At 42.0% G+C, this 8,786-nt stretch overlaps 1 long non-coding RNA gene across 1 annotated transcript; it reads left to right on the top strand.

The window, feature by feature from the left end:
* Positions 1-318: 318 nt before the first annotated feature.
* LOC116072155 lies at positions 319-1,032 on the top strand. The gene is made up of 2 exons (XR_004111330.1): positions 319-370; positions 697-1,032. It is a non-coding gene; the product is annotated as an uncharacterized LOC116072155 (long non-coding RNA).
* Positions 1,033-8,786: the final 7,754 nt, after the last annotated feature.

Here is an 8,786-nt window from a genome sequence, read left to right as displayed (position 1 = left end):
AGCTAGCTGACTGGGCCACAAGTCATAAGTTTTTCTCTAAGCTAGCCAAGAGCAGAGGGAGGCCAAGAGTGTTTATAGAGAAGTTACTTTCAGAAGGTGGGTACCTTTGCATCGGCTGGAGTCTAGATCTCAAAGTTCACTGCATTTGCTTCTCCCAATGCTTGGCTTCTGGCTCTCAGGGTCAGGGCAGAGGATCTGAGCAGTGTGCAGAGAGAGGAAGGAACTGAAATGGAATAGAAGAGAAGAGATTCACCCATGATCCCTTGCCTTTAAACTCCTTGTGAAGTCCCAGCCACCAGGACTTAAGAAATGACTCAGTGCTGTTGTACCTGTTGGGGCAGGACTTCTAGGCACCAAGGGACTCCTAGAAGTTGTAGCCCGCGCAGTCTTCTCGCCGGGAAGAAGACACGCGGACACTAGGTTCCTTCTGCAGCAACTGTTTATTTGTCTCCATCCATAGTGAAAAAGGGGGTCGAACCCAAAATCCGCACTGCTTATATACACCACAGTGCAGGGAATCTGCCCACAGCGTGACGTGTCTGCTCATGATTGGCTGTTCGCTCATTACCCTACGTAACGCCCCAGAATGGGCCGTGACATGGCGTCTTTTCACTCTGTGCACATGCGCAAACAGTTGTTTAGGTGCCATCTTGCCATGGCGAATGCCTCTCAAGATTCACGGCTCACCACAAGAAGTATCTTGGGAGGACAAGTGGTGAACAGGCTAAAGTCTCATCTGAATGGCTTGTGTTTTATAAACTGATGCTGGGTTATATGCTGTGGGCATCTTTTGTTTTTGTTTTTGTTTTGTTTTTTTAATACTGTATTTTTATATGCTTTTTTGCAAAGTGGCATTAACTGCTTTTGTATATGAAAAAAAAAACAAAAAACCTCCTGTTGCAAGAGTCTGGTTTATTTTGAAAGGCAAGTTTACCTGATATTTTGTATTTAGTTGTAATTATTAATTGCTTGATTTTAAACTGTTGCCGTCTGAGACATCATCTAATAAAAGATTTCTCAAAAAAAAAAAAAGAAAAAAGAAAAAAAAAGAAATGGCTCAGTGAAGACAAGTCATTGTCATGCTTTCATGACAACTGAAAGTCAGTGTCCACATCTCCCCCTCCCCCCCACCAAAAGCTTTATGCAATGGCACACACTTCTGCATCAAGAAGAAGGCTAAGACAGATTTGCCTGGGAGCTCATTAGCCAACTAGTCTGGAGTATATAACACAGCAGGAGAAAGCACAGAAGTGACCCTGCCTCTCTTGTGGAAGGTGAAAACAAACTCCTGAAAGTTGTTCTTTGACCTCCATACACACAACTCCTCAGACTCCCCACATGCAAAAAGAACGACCGAATGTTAAAGAAAAGTTGCCTGTCTGGGACAGATGGTCCCTTGTAGTCACTGAAGTCACACTGTTGGAATCTGTTCTCCTGTACTGGGGTAGGAACCAGCCCCAGAGGAAGAGGAAACCAGAGAGAACTAAAGACTTGGTCTTGTAGGATCATTAGTGATCAAAGGACAGGGCTCAGAGATGAACTTCTTCCTTTTTGTACCATGAACACAGGAACAAGCTAACTCAGATTGTAGTTCCTTACAAAGAAAATGCTAGGGGCTGGAGAGATGCCTCAGTGGTTAAGAGCTCTGTCTGCTATTCCACACGAGCCAGGTTTGGTTCCCAGCACCATATTACCTGGCTCACAATCTTGTTCCAGAAGCTCTGACTCCCTCTTTTGGATTCAGTGGACATAGCATACAGATGGTGCATATACAGAGAGATTCACATAAACAAAAATTATTTTCATATTTTAAATATTTATTTTATGTGTGTGGGTGTTCTGCCTGCATATCTACCTGTGTACCACAAGAGTATGTGGTGTCTTCAGAGGCCAGAAGAGGCCTTTAGATCCCCTAGGACTAGCTTTACAAATGGCTGTGATATGCCAGGATGCTGGGAATCAAACCTGGGTCCTCTGGAAGAGTAGCCAATGCTCTTCACCACTGAGCCATCTATCTAGACACTATTAAAAGGCAATTTTAAATAAAAGGAGAAGAAAATGCTAAAGCTCCTTAAAGGCACCATTCCTATATGATAATGTGTAACTATGGGCTTTTCTCCCATGTCCCAGTTCCCGATTAATGACCTGGAGGCTATTTATATATCAATAAAGACCTAGGCCATAAACTTGGGCTTGTTCCCCAACCAGCTCCCAACTTATATAACCCATTTATTATATTCTGTGTGTGCCACATGGTTGGTTACTTCTCCTCAGTTTCGTAAGTCCATCTCCTCCAAGTCCAGGGCAAAATTTCCCTGTGCCTGAGTCTTTCCCAGAAATACAGTGTCTTCCTGCAAGATGTCCCACCTTCTAGCCCTGCCTCAGTTCATTGGCCATCAACTTCATACTGATAGGTGATCCTTCCATACAGTGCATGAGAGATTATTTCTACAATAGAGAGTATGCTCCTGACAGATCACTCTTAGTCTATTTTTTAAATTGAATGTCCTCAAGAACATATTATCCCTGTGCTTTGGAAATTAGACTTTGTTGTGTTATGTAATTGAAAGCAATAGAGCTAAGCACCTGTTCTATTTTTGTGCAGTTTGAAAACTGGACACCCAACCTCACATCTCATCTAAGGCCCCTCAGTGACCTCAATAGTAATTACAGGAAACTGTGTGTCTATTTTATTACATCACAAGACCTAGTAAAAATGGGGCTTTTAACTGGAAGCTATATGAACTTACTAAAATGATGAGTCTGTTTTTTATAAAGAAATTGTATCTGTTAGGTACAATAATCAGTTATCACAAAGAATAATAGAAGTTATTTCATGCTATTTGGAAATTCTGAGTAACATGTTTTAATGTCTATGGTTACATTAAGTGAGATAGATTAATCACCCTGTAAGACTTTCCTAAAGAGGGAAACTTTAAGAAATAGTCTCATTGTTAATGACATCTTAACAATCCAGCCAATAAAGGCGGCAGGACTCCCGATGGTTCTTAAGTGTTTTAACCTCCCTTGTAGCCCACCACCCACCCTAGGTAGTGGAAACAGAAGGATATGGGGCTGGGCCCAGGAGGCAGATATGGAGTGGACTTGTTTAGAAAGATTCTTTGGAGTAACTCCTGTCTGTGTTGTCTGAAAATCAGCAGTTCAGTTCACAGGTCAGCAGTGGCAGCTCCATCCACTTGTAAACATATTCACAGAGTCAAGATAGCAAACAGGAATCAGCAGTGGTGGCACTACCTAACAGAGACAGCCAGGCCTCAGCCTTGGCTCAAGTCAGCAGGAGGGACCAGAGGAATGCCAGAAGTTCTCAGCTGGGCCTCTCTCTTAGGGAAGCAAAGTTCAGCGAAGACTAGAGACCCCCAAGTGTTGCAGAGCTAGTTCTATAAGTAAGCCAAACTCCACCTCCATCCCTGTGCATTGAGTCCTATTTATACCCTCCAAATATCATGTGTCCCCCCCCACCCCAGGCATCTGTCTCAGCTGACATCACTCTGCCAATCAGTTGGAGTCTACAGAAGTGGTAAGAAAGTGTAGCACACCACCAAAATTTTTTTTGGTGTGTTTCTCTCTGTGGAGTCCCTACAAATGTAGCTCAATGTAAGGCAGACACACATATGTGTGTGATTAGCAAAGAATCCTTCATCAGGTGTCCTTTCATGTGCTTGCTTTAGTAGAACATCCTCTCTCCTGGGTCTGCCTCAATGAAATGGTCCTTCACGAGTCTGCCTTAGTCTTTTCCCTGTGTCCACTCCAGGGAAATACTCTTTCACGTGTTTGGCCCAGCAAAACACCATCCAACACATCTGCCTCTCCAAAGAAAGCTTACGTTTCCATTTCAGCTCCCCCGAAAGGCCAAGTGCTCCCTGAGGATTAGGGCCCTCAAGTAGCCTCACTAGTAATGAAGAAAATGGTCATTTATGGCCACCTACATGATCTATGCACAGGAAAGTATAACCAAAGATTACAATAATTGGTGTGTTTCTTTAACAGTCCAAAGGAGTACACTCCCTAGACATTAGGCTTAAACCCATGTGACATATTATTTAGATAACCAATTCTCAATACTTCATCTTGATAGGGAAAATGCTTCTAAGACATAGGACATTATGACATTGACTCAGTTTCATATTGTACCACATATCTGTAGCTACAAGAGGGTCACTATTTCTTTTAGCCTAAACAAACAAAAAAAAAAAAAAAAAAAAAAAAAAAAAAAAAAAAAAAAAAAACAAAAAAATGAAAAACAAAAACCAAACAAAACAAACAAACAAACGAATGTTGGTTAATTTTCTTCTCTCCCTCTCTAGAAGCATCTGGAAGGGACCTTACACTGAGATCTAGACACTTCAACAGTTATCAAATTTCCTGAAAGCAGATTCTGAGTTCATCCTAGGACTCTTGAATCTAGTCTTGGAAGACAAAGGAAAAAGCAAGGAGGACTCCAACAGATGGGTTAGTTCTCTTGTGAGCCCATCAAAGAATTCCAATGGACTTTGACTTTGACATTTAAAAATATTCTGTTGTGGCTTCTCCTGGTTCTCTGCCTAGGACTTATGATACTAATAACTCTTGCCCTTATTTTAATTCTCCCTTGTGTCTCAATCTAGGCATGAGGCACCAGCCAAGGACTTCTATTTCTCCCTACACTTTACTACTATAAAAATGGAATTGCTGATACGCTTTTAGGGTCTCCTTGTAGCTCCACTGTACGGGTACCCCAACTGTCATGCCTGATGACCCCCAATCAGCTCAAAAAAGCCAGGCTGATAATGCACTAGTTCCCTAAGTAGCAGTTATTTCCTCTGCAAGGGATGGAGAAATGATAAGAATAGGAGACAGAAATTAGTTAGACAGGCCTAGGGAAGGAACCAAAATGGAATGTCTCTGGTTTTGAACCAGAAATGCCAGAAGGGAGCTCTGGTTTCTTATCTCCTCCTAAAGGATCATCTTACTTGGGAGCTGTATGTGAGATTTCAAACTTAACACTCTAGTCCAGACATTAATCTGCTTCAGTGAGTAGCTTTGGGACTCGGTCTCAGATTTTCATGATGAAAATGGACTGTATATACTCTCCAATTTTAGCCTATCTCCTAAATGATTTAATAGTAAAATCTTCAAACAGGTAATGTTACAGTAGCCTTGATTGGGCTCTGTAATGCCCATTTTAAAAGCTTTTTTTTTTTTTCTTGGTCTAGTGGGGACATATAACATTTCAAACTAAACAAAAACATAAGAGTTAATCCATTTGTGCTGGTCATTCACCTGGCCAAGGGACCACCCCTCAGGAATGAGGGCCAACCATTAAACATTCTAAAGACAACGGTGGAAGAATTTCAGATAATGTACTTTTCTTCATAGGATTTTCTCACCTCTGGCTCAATGTTTTATAGCTTTGTAAGTTTGTACACTTTAATGAATTACTCAGAAAATTGTAAGTTCTCCTTTTCTTCCTCCTCCTCCTCCTCTTCCTCCTCCTCCTCTTCTTCCTCCTCTTCCTCCTCCTCCTCCTCCTCCTTCTTCTTCTTCTTCCTCCTCTCTCTCTCTCTCTCTCTCTCTCTCTCTCTCTCTCTCTCTCCCCCTCTCCCTCTCTCCCTCCCTCTCTCTCTCCCTCTCTCTCTCCCTCCCCCCTCTCTCTTTCTCTTTCTCCCCTAAGCATTCTTTCCCTAACACTTGAGAATTCCTTACTCTTTGCCTAAAGTTCCTCTTCCAGCCTTGTCCACCCTGTGGCTGACCTTCGTGGCTCAGCTTAACTAAAATAATATGGCTTTCTGACTCCTTCCTTAAGGCAGCTGGTGAGATTTACAGCTTGCCTGCTTCAACATTTTCCTTTTAAACTCCAATAAAAAATCCTTGAGCTAAAAATAAATTATTTTTTAAAAAAAACAAAACCTAGCCAAATAGAAACAATTCAAATATTTCTCAGCTACCCAGTAGATAAATAAAATGCAATATACCCAGGAAATGCAATATTATTCAGCCATAAAAAGAAGCCAAGAGGGATGGAAAGCACTTGATGCTCTTGCAGAGGACCTGGGTTTAGTTCTCAGCAGACACACCATGGCTCCAGGTCCAGGGATCCAACATCCTCTTTGAGCCTCCTTGAACACCAGGTGCATGTGGTATATATGCGTAAAACCAGGCAAAACCCTCATAACGTAGGAAATGAATAAATTAGAATATTTTGAAGGAGTCTAGAACTGATACATATTATAATATGCATTAACTTAAAAATTATTCTTAGTGTCAGAAGCCAGGTGCTAAAAAAAAAAAAGTAAGACTGAACGTGTAGCTTGAGTTGTTCATTGTCTGTCATGTAGAGGCAACCTACATGAGAACCTGAGTTCACAACAGTGATCGTTGCAGAACTCTGTGAACAGGGGAACATGTTAAGACTCAGTGAATTATACACTTCCGTGGGTAAATTTTACACTATATAAATTATATGTCAATCTAGCTGTCAAAAAACGTCCAGGAACGCCAGCGGAATGCCACCTTCCTCTTTTAACTTTAACCCCAAGTTTGCCTAAATTAATGGGATATCATGGCTAGGGAGGAAACTTAGCATCTCAGGCCTTGACAAAAGCAAAGAGCAACTGTTTGTGTTCCCCGGGGGGTGGGGGATGGGAGCTCAGCCCTCTCCCATTCACCCGGCCCTCTCCTGCATCTGTTCTGTCCTCTGCAGCTGGAGCCTTGGGATTTGGCTATGGCTCAGGGGGAGCAGTTTCTCCGAGGCTTCACACACCTGCACTGCCCTATTGAAACTAAGCCCCAGAGCCCTTCACGCTCACAGGGGCTAGTCCTTTCCCAAGAGTCTTCACTCTTGTCTGTAGCCAGATTTGCTGGGCATGAGCTCTGTATATTTGATATCTTTCCCTTTCGTTCCCTCTGAGGCGCTGGAAAACTTATACAAAAGTCATCGAGAGGCACAAAAGCACCCTCCTAATTATAAGCTGTAAGTCAACTGTGAAATTATCAGAAAATGTATAAAAGGATAAAAAAGAAAATGACCCACCATCGTAGCCTAATAATAACCAATTAACATTCAGTGTACATCTTTCTAAGATTTTCTACATATGCATACGTGCATGCATATTTCCTTCTAAGGTTAGATCATTATTTTTAGCTAATTGATAGCATACTATAAATTAGGATTTTTTTTAAAAAATAAGGTTCATGTGACTAGTTTTCTTGTTGGCAGTAGCTTCTGAAAAGCCTAGAGTCAAAAGCACAAGGCCTCACAGCATTCGTGCTGTGAACAAAACACTCAGTTTAATTTTATCTTTTTCAGATTTATTCTGTCCTACTTTCTGTATTCTCTTATTTCTATATTTAATCTAATTTTGTTATATGTATTTCTATAAAACATTCTAAAGGCTTTCTAAAATAAACAACTTTTTCCATCTGAGCTGCTTGGTTTGAATCTTAAGTGTTCCAAGGCCTAAGTACCTGTGTGTTAAAGGGATTTAGGTCCCAACCCCTGTCACTATGGTCCGAGATGGGACTTCATGAAAGGATGAGGATCAGGCTGTCCCTGAGCGTGTGCCCCTGACAAGATAATGCCGCCCCAGCTCCCTTTGTTTCCCAGCTACCATGAAGCAGGCCTCCCTCCTCTGCCACATGGTCCCTTCATAATGTGTATGCAGGGCAGCCACAGACCCAAAGCATTGAGATCAGCCAACCATGGGCGGAGCCAAAGTAAACCTTTCCTGCTTTCGTGGCAATTCCTTGGGTATTTTGCGATAGTAACAGTAAGCTGATGTATACACTAACCATCTTAAGTGCACAGTCCTAAAATGAAATGGATGTCAAGGACATCTTTACAAAGTAAAACCTATTAGCTAGGTGGTGGTGGTGGTGTATGCCTTTAATCCCAGCCCTCAGGAGGCAGGGGCAGGGGGATCTCTCTTAGTTTGAGGCCAGACCGGTCTAAAGAGTGAGTTCCAGGACAGCCTGGGCTACATAGAGAATCTTGAATGTCCCCCCTCCCCAAGACAGACAGATGGACAGCAGGAAGGAAGGAAGGAAGGAAGGAAGAAAAAAACCCTATGAATAACATTGTTGCCTGGCTTTCTCCACTTTCATCTGTCTAAGGCCTCTTTACCTCACTCCTCACTGGACTCAGTGCCCACTTGGATTATCCAGGGTGGCCTCATGGTTCTAAAAGTGACAGGGGACTTTTCAGGGGATCCCACACAGCTCACTATACTTTCTTTCCAGAATCTTGATCTCTAGCAAATGCAATTATAGGCATTGTTATCCCCTCTTTTCAAGCTAAGAAATAGAAATTGAGAAAGAATACATTCTTGGTAAAGACATGTATTACTCTGAGATGCACTGGTGCTTGTATACAGGGTGGATAGAATCCACCTGTGCCTGGTCAGTCCTCCAGGCCTGAAAACAACCATTCAAGGACATTCATTTATCATGGATCTCCAGGCTTCTTCACCACCATGGCTCTCCACCTAATATAAAAGATCATGGAGTCAGCTGATTGGATTTGATCTTTCACATTAATTCCAAGGTAGGTATGAACGGAAGCTAAATTTATTCACAGGATCTTCCCAGATTGCCTCCCTCCATTTTTATAATTCCCCCAAAAGACACATATCTTCCAGCATAGTCCACTTCATTCTTTTCAACACTTGCTGAATATTTGCTATAGTTTAAGGCTCAATGTCCCTTGAGGGCCTTTTTCCCTGCAATGGACATGTTTTATTTTAGAGTAAGGTACACTTTAATTTCTCTCTCTCTCTTCTTTTTATATCTAT

The sequence above is a fragment of the Mastomys coucha genome, unplaced genomic scaffold (assembly GCF_008632895.1).
Source record: "Mastomys coucha isolate ucsf_1 unplaced genomic scaffold, UCSF_Mcou_1 pScaffold23, whole genome shotgun sequence".
NCBI classification, from domain to species: domain Eukaryota; kingdom Metazoa; phylum Chordata; class Mammalia; order Rodentia; family Muridae; genus Mastomys; species Mastomys coucha.
The sequence above is the reverse complement of the archived record's forward strand: the minus strand, read 5'-3'. Positions and strand labels throughout refer to the sequence as shown.